The sequence below is a fragment of the Vicia villosa genome, linkage group LG1, assembly GCF_029867415.1.
Source record: "Vicia villosa cultivar HV-30 ecotype Madison, WI linkage group LG1, Vvil1.0, whole genome shotgun sequence".
In the NCBI taxonomy this organism is placed as follows: domain Eukaryota; kingdom Viridiplantae; phylum Streptophyta; class Magnoliopsida; order Fabales; family Fabaceae; genus Vicia; species Vicia villosa.
Window position 1 is genome coordinate 171,291,318 of NC_081180.1, and position 24,671 is coordinate 171,315,988.

Here is a 24,671-nt window from a genome sequence, read left to right on the forward strand (position 1 = left end):
AGAGTTATAATCGAAACTCAAAACATCGCGTTCCCAGTGTAACTTCTATCAGAGCATGACACTGACACAACAACTAAACTGACTTATGAGCTAATCCTCACCAAGTCGCGCCGCTATCCTCAATCTGAAAATGACAACAAGTAAGGGTGAGTCTCATCACAGTTAACCAATGTTATTGCATCATAAATAACAATATATCATAGTTATATCATTCACCCAATTGTTTCATATTCAGACACATCATCGTCACACATCCACAAACCTCAAGTCATCACATAACATATATACATCATGTTATAAAGTTATGCATATGTATGGGACTGACACTATGCATGTGGTACCAACATCATCAATGGGAAAACCCACCGACCGATCAATCATCATCCAGATACGGCCCTGCCAGCACAGATTCCACACAGTGGGAATCTTGTCCTTCACTGAATCCTCTCATCATTAGAATTCAGCCCTCATCAAATGACTATGAATGCATGCAAACATATATACAACATACTATCATAATCATCATACTATGAGTAGCATCATCTTATACTCATTCATCATCATTTATCATCATCATCATTAACAAGTATGTTCATACATATGTATATTAGCATCATTCAAGAAAATCATATAACAATAACTCATACAGATTCATCAGTTTCAAAAGTTACACGTCGCTAAACTTTCAAAATCACAAAACAGCAAAATCTGCAGGTCACACTGGCCATACGCGTACCATACCCATACCAACAGGGCCAAAGTCTCACAAAACACGCACCATACGCGTATCATACGCGTATGAGCAGAACCTGTTTATCACACAAAACATACGCATACGCGTACCAACATGCCATACGCGTACTAGACGGACACCATACGCGTACCATACGCGTATGAGCAGATTCATTCATCCACACAAAACACACCCATACGCGTATCATCAAGGCATACGCGTATCAACCAGGTACCATACGCGTACCATACGCGTATGAACAGAAGGTGCAACCTGATTCACACATGGGGAGCGTATCATACGCGTATCACCCCCTCCATACGCATACCATACGCGTATCGTACGCGATCGGGCAACAGTTACCAAAAATCTGCAACTTACCCATTCGTCTTCCTCGCGAATTCATCTGTACAGCCTGCGATTTGGGTCTCAAAACCAGAAATTTCAAATTCTAAACAACATAGAATTCACCCAACATCAACAGTTTATGATTCTACAATAATTTTACTCATCACAACCTAAATCTAATCAATTATTAGGGATTAACATGTCCAAATTCCAATCCACATGATGAACACAAAATATAAATCCAGAATATAGAATATATTGAATCCAAACAATACTCCTAATCCATACTATTATTCACAATACGATAATAGAGATTAAATGGAGAGTCCCCCCTTACCTTAGCCAAATTCTTGATCTTTGGTCTCTTCCTCTCCAGTTCTCCTTCACGTTCTTCGTGTTCCCAAAACCTTCAGTCTTTCACGTTCTTTCTTTCTTTTCTGTCATACCCCAAAACTTGCCCATCACATTTCAAGATATCTTGGCTCAAGCAGTCTCCTCAGGCTCATATGATATCTAATTGCAAGCATGTTCACTCTCGTCCTAAACAATAAGGACCAAAACTAGGGTTTTGTTTCTTTCCAAGAAAAATCAACTTCTGATACCTCACGTGGATTCCATGGTCCTTCATATAATTCAAAGTATCCTCATGCCAAGTATCAAGCCTTGATTCAAAAGATTGCTCACTCAATGGCCCAAACGATCAATAATCGACAGTTGACCTAAAAGTCAAACTATGGTCAAATCACAGTCAAAGTTCCTGATTTTTGGTCAACATCCTCATTTTGAAGTATCATTCCTCATTTGATCAAGATTTGATCATGATTCATCAAGAAAAGCTCCAAAATCATCAAAAACCTAAGTTGCTAAATTAGGGTTTTAAGGTAAAAGTCAACTGAATTTTGACCAGCCATATCTCTCTCATACTTTCTCAAAAATTCCTCAACCAAAGCTCATTCTCAAGGAAATTTGATTCTATACAACTTTGATGTTGGGACCAAGGTCAAGAAATGCTTCCGCATAAGAGATATGAGCCAATACATTATAGGTCCTTCTAGAAGATCGTAAAAAGCTGTTTTTTGTCAGGAGCCATATCATCAAGATAAAACCTCCAAATGGAAAATATGTTCCAAAGTGGCTTATAGAGGACATCTTGAGATTTCCAAAAAGTCCTATAACTCTTCCATATCTTAAAAATTGAGGGAGATATGCTTGGCACAAGTTGGTCGAAATACCAGAAAGGCATGAAAGTCATTTTGGCCAATTTTGGATATTTGGACTAATGGGCCTAAGTTTTGAATTCTAATCACACATATGATCTATAAAAGGACATATAAAATCATCCTTATATTTTTGGCATTTTTATTTCTATTTATTTGAATTTTATTCATTTAAATAGCAAATAAATCAAGTAAAATTCCAAAAATATTGAATTAAATTATGGGGCTTTATTTTGGATCATATAAAAGCCCAAGAGACACCTAGAAACCATTGGATTTTCGGTGGTGAAGGATTTGGATTTTTATTTTATTTATTTTTGATTTTTATTCAATATAAATCAAGGAAAAATAAAATAGATCCACATTAATGAAAGATTTGTTTTCTTCAATCACTAAATCGTTCTTGGGTCTCAAGCAAATAATATATATTAGATTGGAAGGAGATTGAATAAAAATAGAAAGTTTTCTATGATATTTTCAATCAAATTTTTTAAAATTTTCAAATGATCAATCCTATAATCTCTTTCCAACTTGGTTGACCTAATCTTTCTCCCATATATATACCACAAGACCACAAGGAATGGGCACGAAAATAAGGTGAAGAAATTAGGGTTCAAGTGGCAAAATATTCAAGAAAGGTGAAAAATTCTTTTCACGAATTGCAGCAGCTTTCAGTCCGAGTCAGTCGTCCATCCTTGTTCCTAATGTAAAACTTAGTGAGTATGGATCTATAACTATAGAGATAACACATTAAAATCGTCCCATGCATGAACTTACTCTTTGCGTTTTTGTTGTTAATTGAACTTCAATCTTCAGTGTATTTTGGTTCAAACTAACCGTTTATTTGAGTTCATGGCATAATTTGGATGAGACCTGGGCCATTATTCTGAAGCCCTAACACATGATTCGAGCTATACCATAGTTAAGGCTTCAAGGTTGAATCACTTCAAACCCATGGATATGCACGTTTTCAAACAAAACTAAGGTCTTATTCGCGTCAAGGAGGTAATTTTAAATCGATCTGGCCTGTTTGCATCTTTTCTTGATTCGATTGTTTGCAGGTTCTGAGGTACAGGTATAAAAAAAACCTGCGGAAAAATCCGCAGGTAAAGTCGTAGCTATATGCGCATGAAGTTCCATAGGTCCCAAGGTTAGGGATGATGAATAGTGCCCATTGAAATCCTTGACCATGCATGGCGCACACGGATTGGCCAATCAACATGGACCGTTTCTCTCTCTCGCTCTCATTGGCTGAGCGTGGAAACAGTGGGCCCCAGTTCTGCATATTTGACTTTCCCATTTATTCATTCTTGTTTTATATTTATATTTTCTTGGTTATTTAAATAACGAATTATGTGTATGGAACAGTTGGTAATGAGAAGGAAGCTATGACCCCATGCTCCCAGGTTCGAACCTTACTAGTGACACTCCAATTTTTATTACATAATTGTTTTGGCTTGATTACAGATTCAGCGCGCGCGTCCAACACTAGTCTATGGTACGTCCTCAACACAGGCCAATGGATTTCCAGCGATTCAGATCTGATGGATCAACAACGCAGTTCCACCAGAGGCTTTCCATACTCGACCACACCTGATCCGAAGATTATCAAAGATCCAAATCCAACGTATCAGAATGTGCAGGTCCACCATGAACCTCACAGGCCTACCACACTGAATCCCAGCTAAGTATTTTTTCAATTTATTTATTTATTTTAATTACATAGCCTATTTTGTTATTTATTTATTTCCTTTCTATCATAACTTTTTTATTTAAATTACTTAAACCATCTTTTATTTATTAAATAAATATTTTCATGACTTTTTAATTTATTTAATCGAACCTTCGATTTTTCTTAATTCTCAAATATATTAAATTATTCACTTTTCATGTTTAAACCCGTTGCTTTAAACCCTGATTTTATTTTAGCTATTTTTTTATCATGACCACTAATCACTGTTAGGTAGATGTCATCCATTAACATACTGTTTTTCTCCTAAAAAACCTCATTCCCTAAAAATCAGGGTTTGCCCTCACTTCAAAACTTTTTGTTTGCCTTACCTTTAGTTATTCTATCTGGTTGTATTAATCAATTAGGTTTGTAGATCTTTGATGCACTAATGTTTCACTTCTTTATGCCCAACTTTCAGGGTTAACCGAAGATCTTTCGGCCACGCGCCTCACCCGACCAAAAAGCCAAGTTTTCTAATTTCTTTGTTTAATAACATTTTTATTTTTATTTTTCCTTATAAAAATTAGGGTTTATTTTCAATGCCAAGGAATTCCTCCTACACTCACCCCTATTATTGTCCGTTTAATTCTCAGATGTTCAGGGTCAATCGAAGGTTCGAGGAAAATCAAGGCTGAAGATGTGTAAATTAATTATTGTTCTCTCTTATTTCCTGCCTTCATTTTTTTGTTACCCTATAAGGGTTTTGTTGTAATAGATTAGGTTTATTTTTCCGCCTTTTATTTTCCCCCATCCCCGCAGGTGTTTATTGTAATAGCGTAGGATTTTAACTGTTTTATTTTCTGCCATGGTTAGTAATCCTAGGGAGTGCAAGACTATTAACTGAATCTAGATCACTAACTTATAAGATAAATATCATCGAAGTTAACCACGTGATTATGCCACACACACACCTTTAGGGTAATTCCTCTGGTCGCCTTGTTGCCTTATTACTGTTGCCTTGTTGCCTTATTGATAACGCCTTAAAATAGTCAAGTCCCTCGATTCCGAGGATACCTAAAGCAAGGTTGCCTATAGAGATTATAAATCATCTAGTCCCTCGATGTTGCCTCGGAAAAATAAGATGATTGTCCCAATTGCTAAGGTATCCTCGCATGTTGCCTTAAATGACTATTATGTCCTTCCCTTATACTACTTACCCTCTTTATGGCAAGGGACAGTCTTATGGCGAACGATACTTTTCTCGATGACCCTTCAACATCTAATTGAAAGACTTCCTGCCCTCTCATGGTATGGATAGACCCTTTCACCCGAAAAGCTAAAAGAACGATCTTTCAAAACTTAGGGTAGGTAACTTTTAATTGCTTGCTCAATTCAAATTCAAAATCTTTTTCCCACTCTTTTCAAAATCAAATTCAAAAAGAGTACGCTTATTTACAAGCTAAAGTTTTTCTTCGAAATCTTTTCTTATTCAAAATCTTTTCAAACAAATTCAAACAAACAAAGTGAGCTAAGCAATTAAGAGCCCATGGATAACCATGGATGCAAAGGGTGCCTTACACCTTCCCTTTGTATAAATTACCCCCGAACTCAGTTTTCATTTAAAAGGTTTTTCCTGTTCTTTTAGCCTTTCCAAATTGGATAAAATAAAAGTCAGTGGCGACTCTTGCTATCCGCACATTTCTTTAAAAGTCAGTTCACCGTATTACAGAACTGGCGACTCTGCTGGGGATACTTATAAAAAAGAGGGGTTACCTTAAAGTTTAGGATCACTTAAATGTTTGCTTTGCTTGCTTTATTTTAAAGGTTGCTTGGGAATTAAATGAAGGACGAATCCTATACCCGGATTCAAGTACACTTAAGATAGGAGTGGCATAGTGTCATACCCCAAAATTTGCCCGATAAAATCTACGTCTATTAATCGGGGGTATTAAAATAAGTGTCATGGGGTTTAACATCTCTATTTGTTAAACTCATTCTCTTATAAACCGCTTTGAGTTAAAACAGGGGTGTAATCAACAGGTATTTGGGCCCAATCAGTTGGCCCAATTTATCCTTAGAAGGTTTGATCTCTTTTACAATAATTAATCAAATTTTGTTTTACTGTTATAATTTTATTAAAACCATTATTATTTATTAATATTAGGATTTAGTATTATTATTAAACATTTTAAATAAATATTATTATGATTATTATTATTATGTGGATTAAAGTTATTATTATTGTTATTAGGATTATGATAATTAGTTTTTTATTCAGGTTAATATTATAACTATATCAATTTTGGGTTATTAGGTTAATTGGACACTAGGCCCATTAGAAATAAGGAAAAAACCTAATTTGTACATTATAAAAGGGGCCAATTTTCCAACAAGAGGGGGGGGGCATTCTTTCTAATCCTAATAACATGTACAGACAAATATTTCAGGAGGCACACTGTACATAATCCTAGCCTTCACAGCCACGAAAAAAGACCAATCCCTCTTCACGTGAAAAGCACCCAAGCTGTACATAGTCAACCTTTCCCAGACATTGTATTGATTGCCATAACTTCCAACCATGTTACAACTTGTTTGAAAAGATGACCAAAACCTTAAGTTTGTTTTGTATCAAAAACCTTCATTAGCAACCTTCTACTGAAACAGTCATAACCAGATTCAACAATACCGCTTCAAACCTATCGTCATGTTGCTACCATATGCAAAGTCAACAACAACCTGAATTGACAATTTTAAAGCAACATTGATTGAAATTCATTGACATAATATTGTTGTACATAGTGCTGCTATATTGTTTTAGGCAGAAATTAAAGAAGTAAATAGGGAAATCGGATCTTCGACGCCGTCGCAAGCCACCACCGTGACGCTTACCTCCTTCTCCGATCGCACCCTCCGATGCACAGCCTCCGCACGACAACGACGAGGGCCACCGATCACATCCCTGACGAGACACCGTCCCCTTACACACCGTCGTTCCGATTCAAACCCAGCCCCGCTTCGGATGTCACGCCCCATCGCGGATCACGCACCATCGATTGGGAGTTTTTTCTGTCGTCGTTCAAAATACAGATTTCGTTTCAATTTCAAATATACAGATCTCTTCTTGACTCAGTGTGTATGCTGGTTTGTGGTTTCGATTTGCAGAAAAACGGGTGAAACAGAGAGAAGCCCACGCGACGGAGAAGAGAAAGGCGAGAGTCTGGAGAAACAGCAACAGCGACACCCCTCTCTTTCCATTTGTATGGTGGAGCGCGTGCCAAGGGGGACCCAGTGCTTGACTAATTCTATGATTGATTGTTTTTTATTTATTGTTTCTTTCCATTTGTTTAATAGAGAAAAAGCGCAGCACGATTGGTTGGGGGAGAAATTGGTTATCTTCAAAGTCCTGGGTTCAAACCCAGGCTTTTGCAATTTATTTCTTTAAATTTCATGGCTAACGGATCAGACGCTTTTCAAACGCGCGCGCACATGATAGACCTTCAGTCAACCACCATCAGATCAAGCCACCATAAGATCCAACATTCAAGGATTAGAGGCTGCACCATGGGCACTCATAGAGCAACTACACAGGATTGCAGTGCAGGTTCTTTTATTAGTTTTATAATTTTGTTTTATTTATTAATTGTTTAGATTAGGATATTAATTATTAAATTCAATTAGTTATTTAATTAGGATTAGGATTTAAATTAGGGTTAGGATTAATAATTAAAGTTTAGAATTATTTAGGATCATCCCGATTATGTCGATTATTCAACTTAATTAATTTAATTATTTTTTAAATGATTAAAAATCACAAAAACCCTAGATAGGTTATCAATGCATTAGAGCTTGCCCGATCCCATTGGCCACATGGCAAAGACATTAACCTTCAATTAATTCTCTCCTCGACCCGACTAAATCTATTAGTCGCATTAGACGAGAGATTAAAAATATTACAAATTTAAAATACATTCAATTTGCTGCCCGCGACGATCGAATCTATCGATCAGAGTAACCAGCAATGCCCCATTAATCCGTTAACTATGATGATCAAATCTATTGATCATCGCATCTAACGGTGACATATCAAACCAGGGTTGTACGCCCAAATCTTAAAACACACTAAACCACGATACTACGAATTTTCATCCCTTCAATGCTGCAATGTTCAAACTATGATAAGGTAATTCAAAATACCTTCGAACTTCGCATTTCAAAAACTACGATAGGCCATTCAAAAAGCCTTCAAAACACCTCCATAATCAATTCAAAGGCGTACAACCCTGTGCCCGAACTACGTTGACTCTGATTCTCTCTAAGGAGATACGTAGGCACTTGGATAACCAAGGCGAGTCCCCTTCCATAAAATCTCATCTTTTCCCCTATTCACTTCCTTAGCTATTAAACCTTAATAATTTCAGCCATAAAATTTGACCTTAGATTCAAAGCCATAGGAAAGGGTTGAGGGTGCCTAACACCTTCCCTCGACCTGATTATAATGATCTTACCCCGATCTCTAAACTGCGTAGGGTTTCCTATTCGCCCTTCAGAATAGGTAGCGACTCTAAGTCTTAATTTATAGGGCAGGTTGCTACAGCTGGCGTCTCTGCTGGGGATAACAAAAAATGGTGAATTATTATGCTCCTATAGGTTTTGACAGGGTTTAGGTTTTGGCGAATCATTTAGGGTTTTGGCGAATTTTTTAGGTTTTGGCTAATTTGCCATTTTTAGGGTTTATGATTTTTATATAAATATTTAAATTGTTTAATTTTATTTATTTATTTATTTACAATTTAATTTGTTTATAGCAATTTTAATTAAATATTTGATTATTTGAATATTTGTTATTTTTATTGCATTTTTGGGTTGTATATAAATTGCCGTTAAACCTAAGCGTGGGAATTATATTTAAGACCAGAGGGGAATTACATCGCTTACGAGTCTTATTATAATTCCACTCAGAGTGGGTTGAATATCTGGAAATGTCTGATACGAGGCTTGACCTTGTTGAGGGCTGGACTTGGTATTTGGCTGATCTCTCTGGGAACCTACCCCTAAAACTTAAACCTCATGGATAAATGAGTTGTTCTAAAATCCAAAGAGACAAAAAGTCTCGGCGGCTACGAACGACCCCATAGACCATCTAGAACATACCAATGGGAAGGGTAGGAACCCTAAGCCGTTACGTCGAACCTATGAATCTAGGGCTTATGTGCTTACGTGCTTATTATATTTGTGCAATTTATATACTACAAATGCCTTGCATTTTAATTTTTGCAGGTATTCCTACGCGTTCCCTGGCCTGTAGGGACTCTATTTCTAAGACCATGTCCTTCCTACGAAGGACACTTTCATTCATACACGTTGATTGGCCTCTGGATGGCCATGAGACCTAGTGACTGTCATGAACGGTCACTTCGCGCCTGCATCTACGCACCCCCTAGCCTGTAGGGATTCTCTTTCTATATCTTTGTATTCTTACAACTACGTGTCCTTCCCACGAAGGACATCTTCGTTTACGCACGTCAATTGGCCTCTCGATGGCCATGCGATCTAGTGATTGTCTGGAACGGTCACCCCATGCCTACGTCTACGCATTCCCTAGCCTGTAGGGATTATATTTCTAAAATCACTTCCTTCGTACGAAGGACATCCTTATTAACGCACGTCGATTGGCCTCTCGATGGCCATGAGATCCAATGACTGTCTCGAACGGTCACCCCGTGCTTGCTCCTACGAACTCCCTAGCCTGTAGGGATTTTCTTTTATGTCTATGTCTTTACAACTACGCGTCCTTCCCCTGAAGGACACCCTCATTAGCATACGTCAATTGGCCTCTCGATGGCCATGCGATTCAGTGACTGTCTTGAACGGTCTCCTCGTGCTTATTCCCGCGCACCCCTTAACTTGTAGGGTTTGGAACTCCATTTATACATCTTTCGTCCCTGGCTTGTAGGGATTTCATTTCATCCGATATCGTCCTTATATAGGTTGTGTTCTGCATAGAGAACCTTCCCACGAGGGACAACTTCATTGGTACACGTCGAACGGCCTCTCGAGGGCCATGAGACTTGGTGACTGTCTTGAACGGTCACCACCCGCTACCTTCTGCATACTCTCGAATCTAAGGGATTTCCCTTAGCGTGTAATAACATTTATCCTGCAAAGATTCCACGAGGGTCTAATGTCGCCTCTAAGGCTATCCTTAGGATTATATATATTGCACGTCTACATTGCATACAAGGAGTTATAATACAAGGAGTCTCTCGCATACCCATGCATTTGCATTTTCATGCATTCATACATTTACATTTGCATATCCATCTTCGCCCGCGTCCACGCTTTCCATGCTAGCCGATTTCCCGAGACTCGCAAAGAAAAATCCAACAGATCGTAGACTATGGAGAAAGGAGGATAAAACATCAAGAATGATCTTGGTCGTACTAAGGAAAAAAGGGATGTCTTTCATCATGCCAGCCGCATGTTCATGCCTCATCGTAACAGGATTGTAAATGCAACCAAGGTTATCGTCAAGCAAGGATTAGTTCAACAAAGAAGTTCCCTTATAGATACACTCAAGAGGTATCTAGTCATAAAGGGGTTCATCTACGAACATAGTGAAATTTACAAGGACGCTCTGCGATAATCTGGGGACAAGGGTCAGTCCAACTGGGGCAATACCCTGAACAAAAAGGCATAACTACGATGGAGGAAAGGCGACGTATGTTAACTCCACGCCAAGGGACAAAAGGGTCATAGGTTTTCTTTATCAATAAAAAAAACTCTGGAGGTTGCAAATGGTGTGATACTATCCTTAGGAAAAGCAAAAGAGGTTCAGTCAAAGGAAACTCATGAAGTTCCGATACGATGAAAACCCACCGCTAACAATTTATTCCCGACAGGTTTGACGTGCCTAAGGAGAATTCGAGGTTACCCTTTTACTTCTACAAGTCTAAGAACTAAGGAGTAGGATAAGGTCAACGGATCTACAAAGGAGGTTGACCCTAGGATCAATAGGTTTTGTCATGCTCGGAGTTTCAACCCTTATGATCGCTAAGTGTTTCTCAGGATAAAAGTTGTACCTTCGGATTAGCAATTCTAATGGGATGACCATGCAAGTTTTGGAGTCAATTCATTCGCTCACCACTACGAGTTTCCACTCGCACACTTCTGTCATACCCCAAATTTGTCCTACCCCTTTTACTCATAACTGGCTTAGGCTTCGCATTTCATCTGCATACCTCATTAAGTCATCTAACATTCATATATTCATCATTAATCAATAAATTTAGCATTGGAATCAAAGATCTTGGAAAGGGGGTTCATTCCTTCAACATGAGCTTGAGTTTCACACAAGATGGTTCATCGTTAATTGTAACACAAGGTGTTCTATTGAGTTTCTTCAAGGAGGCACTGGACAGAATTTGTTGAGAATCATGGAATGTGAGGGATTTTACTACGCTTGACTCATCTACTAGATTAAAGCTTCTTTTCATTCATCATCGAGCAAAGTGTAGTATGCATCGTTACATGGGTTGTCACACCTAGAATTTATCTACCATATGCCATGAGTTCAAGCCTCGTGTGGGAACTTATGCAATACATTCAAAGGAATTTAAATCTAAAATGGGAAATATAGAGTGTCTTATTGCTTAAAAAAGGGGGTCAACGCCCACACTCAAAAGCCACTTCATACATTACAATTCATTACACTTGAATCAATTCCCATAGTCCAAAATTCCACCCATTCAAAAAAAGAAAAAAGACTTTCATCACTGAATCCTACTGTTACATAACATTGCAACGTCGAAAATTATACAACATTCTGTTTTGGTCACCAAAGTCTATTCCTAAAACCTTCATACTCCTGAGCCAATCTTCAAGCATTCGCTTCATATTGCACCCTTGGCCTTCATGATCCACTTCTGCCTTGTCCCCGCCATATGTGCATACGGTTTTTTTCTAAATAACCTGCACGCACAAAATCATCACCATCCGATGCAAGAGAAGACAAAGAAAACCAACACAGTCCACATTCAGTATACTTCCTTACCATTCAATATCTAGCCTCCACATCAAAACCAAGATTTACAAAACATGTTGCTACAACTAACAATTGACAAACCGAATCCAAATGCCATGTTCTATTCAGCTTAAACCAATTCATTCGTTAACTTTATGAGCTTACCAAACAGCCCTGCATCCATAGAATAAAATCAGCTGCCAGTTTCATTAACAGAAAAAACAGATCCCCTAGCCTAACTAAACTCTAACTGTCAACTTTCAAAACAAAAAAAAAACAGAACACACATCATCATCTCAGCTTCACAAAAACAACCTACTAACAGATACAAAACAGAAAACAGAAAAGTAACTACCTCTTAAACCAACCATGCCCTGCATCACTGCACCTTCCAAAACCAATCAAGCCTGTATCCACATTCAATCAGCACCTTGCAGCTTGGGCATACACACTTCCAAACCTGAAAAATCCAATTCATACAAGTTAGACTATAAAAAACCAATTCACCCAAACAAAAACTGTGAAGAATGTAATTCAGATTTTTTCCCTCCATTTGCCCATCACTCAAGACCCTCATATAATCATATAACCATACATTTCAAACCAGTTCACTACAAAAAACAGTTGGCTGAATTTTACATGATCTAATGGCTCGATCACAGTTTCGTATCGACTAAACCTCATTACCAGCTCAACTCAGATAAGGACAGTTCAGGTATATACCCAGCCATACTCCAAATCCCAAATTCAGTCAAGTCCAACTAACAGTAGCCAATCGTTAACTTTCCCCCACCTTTCAATTTCAAACTATCCCTAACAATCTTAAACTTATCACTAATTTCCCTAGGCTCAACTAACTTCTGAACTTAGTACCAAACTGAAATTCAAGCCATACTAACTAACTGTCAAAACTATATTCCAACTAATGTCCAACCATTAACAGAATTTCTAATAGTCCTAACAAACCACCTAACTAACTAAAATAGATTTCTAACAACCAAAATAGATTTCATAACTAACTTCCTCTCCCTAAAAAACAACTCAATCCTCACCTTTAATCTCCTAACTGTCTCTCTCAATCCAATGGTCCAGATGAACCTAATTCTAACTGAATCCTCTCCCCTAAATTCTATATAAACTGAACCTCTCCTTCATTCAAGCTCTCCACGCCATTTTCACACACCATAACCATTTCTCAACCTTCACTCATAATCATCTTCATCTCTCTCGATCATCTTCTTCATCACCCTTCACGTACTCACACCTTCATTCCACACACGCCATTTTTACCTTTCTTCTTCATCCCTCGCTTCTCAATCTTCTCTGCCACTCTCCAACCTTCATCTTCTATCTCCTTCCATCCTCTCCAAATCCCAACCTCCTTCTACCATACGCTCACACTTCGGAAGCCATTGGTGTTTCTCATTAAAACTCCAATCGGTTGAGCTTAGCCACTGCAACTCTCATTATCGTCACTTTCAATTGCTCTCAACACTCATCTCACCACAACAATAACGATTCACGCACAGAGAAAATTGCCAGAAAGAAGAAGAATAGCATAAGAATTCGAGAAGAAAAACAAGAAGAGGAAAAGCAAGGCGAAACGGAGAAGAGGAGGAACAAGAGATACTCACCAGTTCGAGTTCACCGGAAGATTCATCTTCACCGCCGCGCCGGAATATCAAAAATTCCGATCAGGTTCTTTTACGCGTCTTCCTCGTTCAATTGTGCATGTTATAGCTTGCTCTGATGTTCATAAGTGATATTCTGTTTAGATCGTTGCTAAATTTGCTTGAATCCGGGATAACTAGAACTTAGGGCTTGATAATTGACTCCTCGATCCCGCTGCCTAAATGAGAATCATAGAAATCTGAATCCATATTCGTGTTAGGGATTAGAAATAAGGTGGGGTTCGTGTTCAAGGTTTGTTGATTGAAAGGTTAGGGGTGGTGACTCACGGCGGGTTTGGGCCACCGGGAATCGCTTCGGCCAAGGGAAATTGGGGATGAGACGAGAGAGTGAAGGAGAAGCTGAAGAGTCACCCCATTTAGCAAAACCAAAATGCACCGTTTCTTATCTCCCCTATTTTCCTTTGATTTTTCTTTTTTATATTTTATTATTAATTAGAATAAATAAAATCTGAAAACAACCTTGAGCCAACAAATTGCTAGACTTAACACCCCCTGACGTCCATCATCACTTTTTTGAGAAAGAACCAAGCTGAAACAAAAACTTGGTGGGCCTCTGTACCAGGCCTGCGTCCAAATTGCTTCTCATGCACCACCACTTTCGGTTTACACCTCCTGACTCATAATTTGCAAATTAAAATTGGAATTTTGTTCTCTAGTTTTTCCCCTTTTCTCTTCTTTCTTTTAGTTTCAAAATAATAAAATTCACCCCTTTTTTTAAATAGATTTTAGGTGTTTTGTTTAGAGTTTAATTGTTAGATTTTGACATTTAAATTCCTTCATAAAAAGCTCATAAAAATAATCGTTTTTTAGGTTAATTTTGCACTAATACTTGAATTGTTTCCTTATGTTTTGTACCATTTCCATGCTTTTTTTGGTATAATTGTTGTGTGATTTTGTTACTTGTTTTTGGCCATATTTATGGCCTATTTTGTTAATACCATTTTAATGCTCTTTTTAGAATTTAGTCACCATGTTAACATTAGACTTAGACTAGAACAATAACAACTAGGCTAATTCATAGGCTAGTCCCCCACTCTTCTCATTTCTTTTCTTTTTACAACACTAAAACACCTAATAAATACTCAAAATAAAATCTCTTTAAAAAATACAAAGAAAACACTTAAAAAACATTAATAAATAAGTGAAAACAATAAATAAGGAATGAAAGCTCTCGTCTCCCTTGCTTAAGGGAATCACTTGAGCGGAAGTTCCCAAATCTAAAAAACACAAACCAAAGAGTAACTCGAGCTTCTCTTACTTAAGGGATTCCCTTGAAACACTCAAACTCTCTTTCTTCTCTCTTTCTTAAGGGCAATGTTATTTCCGCTCGAATGCATTGTAGGCCGTCCCCTTATGCAAGAGCGCGAACGTTAACTCCGCCCAACTAAAAAACACAAAAACAAACAAAAACATATGAGCCGAGCTACGGTAACTCTGATTCCTGAAAAGGATACGTAGGCAGCGGGGTAAGGCCCGTGCGAGTACAATTCTTTCTTTTCCCTACATTTTGCATTCATTCGGATGTAGACATAGACATACTACACACCCTTTAGATAGAAACAAACATAGGTGGATACCATTGAGTACGATGGGCGCGAGGGGTGCTAATCCCTTCCCCTTGCGTAACCGACTCTCATACCTAGATTCTCTGGTCGCAAGACCCTGTTCCTTCCTATGTAGGTTATCTGATATTCCTTTCCCTTATGGGATAAATATATTGGTGGCGACTCTGTTCATTTTTCGCGAGCGTGCGACAGTTGGCGACTCTGTTGGGGATGTTAGACCTATTGTGGGTCTGTACTTAGCGAGTCGATCCTAGCCTTTGTTTGTTTCTTATATTGGGTGTTTCTTTGTTCTGATTATATGTTTACATCTTGTATATATGCTTGCATATCATGTTTACTTTCCGCATGCATCTGGACTATATTATGGGTCCCCGTGGGGGCCACATATTTTTCTGCTTTGTTTTGCAGGTGGGGGGTTTGTGTGAGGTAAAAGGCCCACTGCCCAGGCCAGTGACACCTAGGATTAGCGTGGATGCTCATGTTGACTCCCGTAGCGCTTGCTATGATCGAGTTTGACATGGGGTACCACAACTGGGCGAGGTTCTTTCATGGAACACTGTGTCTGGCACACTTGTTGCCTCAAACACTTTGTACCCCATGGGAACTGTAGACCCTGGTGACCATTAGGGAACACCCGTCCGTGTCTAGACCTCATACCCGTGAGATTAGGGTGGGACAGGAAACCTTGGCTCCTACATACCATTGCTTCTTCATAGTTGAGGTCGGACCTTTATTTGGTCTGTTCTCATGGTTCTTGATATTCTGGTATTCAAAAAAGGCGTCGAACCTTTGATCCTGTGACATTTGACTTATACAGAGGCTTCACATAAGTTATCTAGAGATTGTATAGATGCTACTAAGATTATATGGACCTTGATCCCATGCTTTTGCATTACATAACATCATTGCTTTATCCACTTCATTTTTGGAGGATCCTAAAGTCTATTTCTAAAAAAAGAAAGGAAAAAGAAAAAAGGAAATAGAAAAGATACTATATACAAAACAAACCTTGATTAAAAAAAAAAGAGAAAATAAAATAAAAAGAAAAATTGTGAAAAGACTTTAGGATTCTCCATAAACGAAAACATGCATGTATATTATCATGCATTTCATGGTTCTCTCAGAAACATATTAGGGCCCTTTCTACTCAAATTCTGACTTCAGCAACACAATTGACTTCTCACCGTTACGTGCTCAAATGTTGATATTGGAACAACTCTGTGGGTTTTAAATGAGATGAGAACAGAAATGGAGACTGACATGAATCAGTGTATGGAGGTTATTCAAGCGTTTTCTCTTTGACAAGAAGGATTGAGACGAGTTCCTCCTAGGCCAAATGCAAATGTTGATCTCACCCATGAGAAAGTCTTATGTATCAGAATGTTTGAAATAATGTTGATATTCCTATTCTTGGTAAAGAGAATTCACATCATTGAAGTCTGCAAGTTTCCAATTATTAAAACTGACAAAAGGTTCCACCTCTTGGAGAAAAGATTGAAAGCCATAAAAAGTCGTGACGCCACTAATTCAGATGTTGTTGGTTTGTGCCTAATGCCTGATATCAAGAAATGCAAGGATCATCCGCTCTCACTCCTAATGATGGATATTGAAGCTAAATTGGTAATCATCTCCTGTACATGTGTAGAAGTTGCTTGGGGCTCCCGATTGAGGGATAAGCAAGACGTACTCTTATCTTGAGCATTGCATCACTCGCATTGCTTGAATCCCTAAAGTAAGGCAAAAATTTACAACTCTTTAGTGACTTCGTTGGAGCTTTCTTTTGAAGTAATCTGAAGTATTTGGAAGGAACACAAGATAATGCAAAGTGACTACCATGCTGGAGTACAAAGCCATTCAACTAAGGATTGTGTGTCGTTCACTCCAAGAGGTTCATGCATAAATTGAAGTCCCTCTGAGGTCTCAAAATTGCAGAAAGTATTCAAGAGCAATAAGTCCATACGGAGTCAAGCCTCCTCAACAATGGCGGCCATTCAGTTCTTTATTGCATTCTCATTTGTTACATTTCATTGTTTGTTTAAAGCATTGGTAGCATGTAAAAACTTGTTGATTTCTGAATGAAAATCATAATAGATTGTTTATGTTTGTCTTGAAGTAATCCATTCGTTATCACTCATAAAATGTTTTGGCATTACGATACCAACTTTACTAATCGCTTGCTTAAAAAATGAGGGAGAATGATGAAAAATAAAAATGCAAAATCTCTAATCGTGTGTTTTTGAATAAAACCCTACTGAGGATGTACAGGCATTGTTTCAAATCCCCAAACACCGGAGATATAAGGGAGATAGACCCTCGTCAACCCCTTTGAGCCTTGAAGTAGGAGTTTCTCTTCTAATCATAAAAACCCTCATTTTAACCTCGGGGCAGGGTAGTGTTCATTTAACTTGATCGAGTGTTCAAAACTCACCAAAAGGGTATGCATCTAAGGATACAAGAATGGTTATCCTTCAAAAGGTTGAGGAATGTCAAAACCACAATGATTATCCCTATTCCATCAAGATCAAGAGATGACGATACCACAATGGTAATCCTTCATCAAATCAAAGGAGTGAGGCAGTCGCAATCACCTCCAACGAATCAAAGATAATATGAGGTCACACGACTTGTTCAAAAAAAAATATAGCAAAAAAATAAATGGCAAAAAAAATAAGAAGAAAAGGATGAAAAGAAAAATGGCAAAAGAAGCATGAGAAAAAAAAGATGATGAAATTGCCAAGCAAGAACAAAGTCGTGTGATAATGAATCAGAAGAATAAAAGGTGAGCGACCGTCATGTCCAAAAAACCTCATTGCTTTCTCAACCATTGCAAAATTCCTTGTGAGGGATGAACACAGAGGTTAAGTTAATTGAACCTAGGAATGGAGAACGTCACGAAGGGGGTGGGTACCAAATAATTTTGAGCCTAAAAATCCTTTGTTTTCTGAAAACCGTGAACCCGGCCAAGTTACAACCCTTAAAAGTCCTAATTGAAGTAGGGTTTACTTTGAAAGCACACTCCGATGAGATAGCGTTTAACTGACTCCCAATGAAGCGAGACTCATATCCATGTTGGTATCGTACGTTTGCTTTATCTTCCATATGCAAAATCGAGGTTGTTTCAATTAATGATTCAGTCACAAGAGGTCGCAACCTCATTTCATAAAAAGTTTTAAAACTTCAAGACTAACATAGGCTTTGCATTAGAATTATCATTCTTAGAATTAACATTCTTTTGCATACAAAATATGTGCTTGACATCAAGGAAATTTTCAAGGATGAGAATCGGTGAAGAGCTTGATCATGTCAAAATACAAGAGACTTGAGAACTCTGAGGAGTAAAAGCCAATCATTTCAAATGTTGACCATCAAGGGGCAGGTTCTCTAAAAACTTCGTTGGGCATGAACAGTTAATTCTTTCCTTGATTACCTTGAGGGGGAGAGTTTGAAGACTCCGTTGAGCGTGGTAAAGTTGTCTCCATGTTTGTTTGACTTCAAAACAATGAAAGCTTGAGGATTCTAGTAAGATGTGCCTAATCAGGGGCAATTGAATCGAGGTTTGACCTCTCAAATTCAGCATATCTGGGCAATCACGTCGATAAATCTCTTCAAGCTTTCATCAATCTGGGGCAATCAAGTCGATGAATCTCTTTTGAGTTCAACCAATCTGGGGCAGTTACGTCGAGATTCGACAAATCTCTTCAAGGATCCTTTAGGGTAAATTCCTTCGTAGGTCATGAATCTTGGGGCACAATCTTATGAGTTATATCATTTCTCCCTAATCATAAGAGTTCGCTTCTCCTAGAAAAGTCTCTCTCCAAGCATAGGAGTTTATTTCTCCTGAGAGTTTGTTTCATTCCTCAAGCATAGGAGTTTATTTATCCTAGGAGCTGTTCCACTTCCCTAACCTGGTCCCCTTATCTGGATTTCTCATCCCCAACGTGAGGAATTGAGGAAATATCCTCAAGCTGAAAATCCCTCCAAGCAGTGGCACATGGTGAGAAGTCAGGAGTTATTCTACCCTTTGCAAGCCAACATCCAGAAGGGGCATCTTACAAGTCAAAGTCCAATATCTGTTGGCATCTCTACATAATTCTTAACACTAAGGGGATTCTCCCCGGTGTTTACCTCACTAATGCCTTTATTTGGCACTCTGCATATAGTATTCACTGCATATAACATTGCATCCTCAAAATCGTAGCATATCCGTCAAAGCGGATCATTACGCCATAGAAAAATTAAAACATGCATACAGAGCATAAGCCAGATAATATAAATCAGCACTCAATCAAGACGACGATACTTCCCCCAATAAAAAGTTGTCCTTACAAACTCCGATTGATATCTGCTACTACATTACAAATCTCCTCCAACCACGGTGCCGGTACCTGGTATCTTCAATCCCCAAAAGAATTCTCGTTTTCTCTCTCCAGTATGGATCGGACATAATGTCTTTCTTCGTCAGAATCATTGTCTCCGAGGTTATTTCCCGTATGCTGCGTGCAGATTAGAGTGTGAATGAGGGTGGGCATTCAACCCATCTCATTTTTCAATCGTTTGAATAACCATACTTGGTGTGTGGCAATTCGAACGATTGCCACTCTTGAAGAGTTACACCCCGCCTTTTGGCCTGAGGGATTAATGTAATTCTTATGCTTCGTAAGCACCGATATCCCTATAATCCCCAGGGGTTACTGTCATCTTATTGTCGAGTCTAGTCGTCACTAGTCTCTGTGGTTATTTTCCCTCATGCGAACAAAATTTTCAGGTCCAACTCCAATGTTGTGAATCCTTTGCCTTCCGTCCTGGTAAACCATTTCAAGATCAATTCCCAATCCCCAGTAAGTCCAAGCTTCTCAAACACTCGTCTGTGTTATTCCTTTGGTACTCATTTGTATCTTCTTTCGATACTCGTCTGTATTGATCCAAACACTCGTCTGTGTTATTCCCTTTGATACTCGTCTGTATCTCCTTTCAATACTCGTATGTATTTGTTTAAACACTCGTCTGTGTTATCCTTTTGATACTCGTCTGTATCTTCTTTCGATACTCGTCTATATTGAGTCAAACACTCGTCTGTGTCATTCCTTCAAACACTCGTCTGTGTTATTCTTTCAACACTCGTCTGTGTTATTCTTTCAACACTCGTCTGTGTTATTCTTTCAACACTCGTCTGTGTTATTCTTTCAACACTCGTCTGTGTTACCCTTTTGGTACTCGTCTGTATCATCTTTTGATACTCGTCTGTATTGATTCGATACCCGTCTGTATTTGTTTAAACACTCGTCTGTGTTATTCCTTTGATACTCGTCTGTATCTCCTTTCGATACTCGTCTGTATTGATTCAACACTCGTCTGTGTTATTCCTTGATGCTCGTCTGTATCTTCCCTCGATAGTCATCTGTATTGAGTCAACACTCGTTTGTGTCTTTCCTTCAGTACTCGTCTGTATCTTCTTTTGATACCCGTCTGTATTTGTTCAAACACTCATCTATGTTATTCTTCCGATATTCGTCTATATCTCTCTTAAAACATCCGTTTATGTTACCTTATCTTTCTGTCAAACCTATTTCTCTTTCAATCACTTTCATGTAACAATAACTTCCTTTGAGAACCTTGTATTGGCACCCGAGCTACGTTACAAGCTATCACCATTCAGATCCATACACACTGTAAACACTCCATCAAAAAACAAAAAAAAATCTCTTCCCCCAGCACATATCAAAATACAAGAATAAGGATAACACTTGCATCGCCATCATTTCAGGACAAATTCCAGGTCTTGCTATTTAATCTTCTTCTACCTCGAATGTTTGAAAGGCTAGCGCCAATCTTACCTTCAGGTTTAAGACGATTAAATAGGGGCAGCTGTCATACCCCAAATTTGTCCTACCCCTTTTACTCATAACTAGCTTAGGCTTCGCATTTCATCTGCATACCTCATTAAGTCATCTAACATTCATATATTCATCATTAATCAATAAATTTAGCATTGGAATCAAAGATCTTGGAAAGGGGGTTCATTCCTTCAACATGAGCTTGAGTTTCACACAAGATGGTTCATCGTTAATTGTAACACAAGGTGTTCTATTGAGTTTCTTCAAGGAGGCATTGGACAGAATTTGTTGAGAATCATGGAATGTGAGGGATTTTACTACGCTTGACTCATCTACTAGATTAAGCTTCTTTTCATTCATCATCGAGCAAAGTGTAGTATGCATCGTTACTTGGATTGTCACACCTAGAATTTATCTACCATATGCCATGTGTTCAAGCCTCGTGTGGGAACTTATGCAATACATTCAAAGGAATTTAAATCTAAAATGGGAAATATAGAGTGTCTTATTGCTTAAAAAAGGGGGTCAACGCCCACACTCAAAAGCCACTTCATACATTACAATTCATTACACTTGAATCAATTCCCATAGTCCAAAATTCCACCCATTCAAAAAAAGAAAAAAGACTTTCATCACTGAATCCTACTGTTACATAACATTGCAACGTCGAAAATTATACAACATTCTGTTTTGGTCACCAAAGTCTATTCCTAAAACCTTCATACTCCTGAGCCAATCTTCAAGCATTCGCTTCATATTGCACCCTTGGCCTTCATGATCCACTTCTTCCTTGTCCCCGCCATATGTGCATACGGTTTTTTTCTAAATAACCTGCACATACAAAATCATCACCATCCGATGCAAGAGAAAACCAACACAGTCCACATTCAGTATACTTCCTTACCATTCAATATCTAGCCTCCACATCAAAACCAAGATTTACAAAACATGTTGCTACAACTAACAATTGACAGACCGAATCCAAATGCCGTGTTCTATTCAGCTTAAACCAATTCATTCGTTAACTTCATGAGCTTACCAAACAGCCCTACATCCATAGAATAAAATCAGCTGCCAGTTTCATTAACAGAAAAAACAGATCCCCTAGCCTAACTAAACTCTAACTGTCAACTTTCAAAACAAAAAAAAACAGAACACACATCATCATCTCAGCTTCACAAAAACAACCTACTAACAGATACAAAACAGAAAACAGAAAAGTAACTACCTCTTAAACCAACCATGCCCTGCATCACTGCACCTTCCAAAACCAATCAAGCCTGTATCCATATTCAATCAGCACCTTGCAGCTTGGGCATACACACTTCCAAACCTGAAAAATCCAATTCATACAAGTTAGACTATAAAAAACCAATTCACCCAAACAAAAACTGTGAAGAATGTAATTCATATTTTTTCCCTCCATTTGCCCATCACTCAAGACCCTCATATAATCATATAACCATACATTTCAAACCAGTTCACTACAAAAAACAGTTGGCTGAATTTTACATGATCTAATGGCTCGATCACAGTTTCGTATCGACTAAACCTCATTACCAGCTCAACTCAGATGAGGACAGTTCAGGTATATACCCAGCCATACTCCAAATCCCAAATTCAGTCAAGTCCAACTAACAGTAGCCAATCGTTAACTTTCCCCCACCTTTCAATTTCAAACTATCCCTAACAATCTTAAACTTATCACTAATTTCTCTAGGCTCAACTAACTTCTGAACTTAGTACCAAACTGAAATTCAAGCCATACTAACTAACTGTCAAAACTATATTCCAACTAATGTCCAACCATTAACAAAATTTCTAACAGTCCTAACAAACCACCTAACTAACTGAAACAGATTTCTAACAACCAAAACAGATTTCATAACTAACTTCCTCTCCCTAAAAAACAACTCAATCCTCACCTTTAATCTCCTAACTGACTCTCTCAATCCAATGGTCCAGATGAACCTAATTTTAACTGAATCCTCTCCCCTAAATTCTATATAAACTGAACCTCTCCTTCATTCAAGCTCTCCACGCCATTTTCACACACCATAACCATTTCTCAACCTTCACTCCTCATCATCTTCATCTCTCTCGATCATCTTCTTCATCACCCTTCACGTACTCACACCTTCATTCCACACACGCCATTTTTACCTTTCTTCTTCATCCCTCGCTTCTCAATCTTCTCTGCCACTCTCCAACCTTCATCTTCTATCTCCTTCCATGCTCTCCAAATCCCAACCTCCTTCTACCATACGCTCACACTTCGGAAGCCATTGGTGTTTCTCATTGAAACTCCAATCGGTTGAGCTTAGCCACTGCAACTCTCATCATCGTCACTTTCAATTGCTCTCAACACTCATCTAACCGCAACAATAACGATTCACACACAGAGAAAATTTCCAGAAAGAAGAAGAATAGCATAAGAATTCGAGAAGAAAAACAAGAAGAGGAAAAGCAAGGCGAAACGGAGAAGAGAAGGAACAAGAGATACTCACCAGTTTGAGTTCACCGGAAGATTCATCTTCACCGCCACGCCGGAATATCAAAAACTCCGATCAGGTTCTTTTACGCGTCTTCCTCGTTCAATTGTGCATGTTATAGCTTGCTCTGATGTTCATAAGTGATATTCTGTTTGGCTCGTTGCTAATTTTGCTTGAATCCGGGATAACTAGAACTTAGGGCTTGATAATCGACTCCTCGATCCCGCTGCCTAAATGAGAATCATAGAAATCTGAATCCATATTCGTGTTAGGGATTAGAAATAAGGTGGGGTTCGTGTTCAAGGTTTGTTTATTGAAAGGTTAGGGGTGGTGACTCATGGTGGGTTTGTGCCACCGGGAATCGCTATGGCCAAGGGAAATTGGGGATGAGACGAGAAAGTGAAGGAGAAGCTGAAGAGTCACCCCGTTTAGCAAAACCAAAACGCACCGTTTCTTATCTCCCCTATTTTCCTTTGATTTTTATTTTTTTTTATTTTATTATTAATTAGAATAAACAAAATCTGAAAACAACCTTGGGCCAACGAATTGCTAGACTTAACACCCCCTAACGCCCATCATCACTTTTTTGATAAAGAACCAAGCTGAAACAAAAACCTGGTGGGCCTCTGTACCAGGCCTGCGTCCAAATTGCTTCTCATGCACCACCACTTTCGGTTTTGTTAGCTGAAGATTTCGTTTTATGTTGTTTATCCTTCGAAGGAGTTGAGAATCGAAGGAAAGATGGTTACTGATGGCCATCCCTTAAAAAATGGCTACTGATGGTCATGCTTCGGAAAAATAAAGACTTCTAAGTTCGATGAAGATAAGTGAACGCTGAAAGATTAATGAAAGCATATGTCTTCGGGACTTAGACAAAAAATTCATAGAATATGTATTCAAGTATTACTACTTAGCGTGTTTTTTTTTAGTAGTGTTTGTTTAATACACTGCCACGCGTCGAAGATGGACTCAGGCGGGAAGATTTGAAATTCGAAGACGGTTTCGTAACCGTTCAACAACAGATGGCTTCGCTGGAAGTTCTGATGAGAAACGTGGCAGCAGATTAGTGTAGGACCGTTAAGGTCGAAACTAGTATAAA

At 38.4% G+C, this 24,671-nt stretch overlaps 1 long non-coding RNA gene across 1 annotated transcript; it reads right to left on the bottom strand.

The window, feature by feature from the left end:
• Positions 1 to 12,029: 12,029 nt before the first annotated feature.
• LOC131620324 (uncharacterized) lies at positions 12,030 to 13,989 on the bottom strand. The gene is made up of 3 exons (XR_009289074.1): positions 13,625 to 13,989; positions 12,346 to 12,450; positions 12,030 to 12,164 (listed from the first exon to the last, which is right to left on the bottom strand). It is a non-coding gene; the product is annotated as an uncharacterized LOC131620324 (long non-coding RNA).
• Positions 13,990 to 24,671: the final 10,682 nt, after the last annotated feature.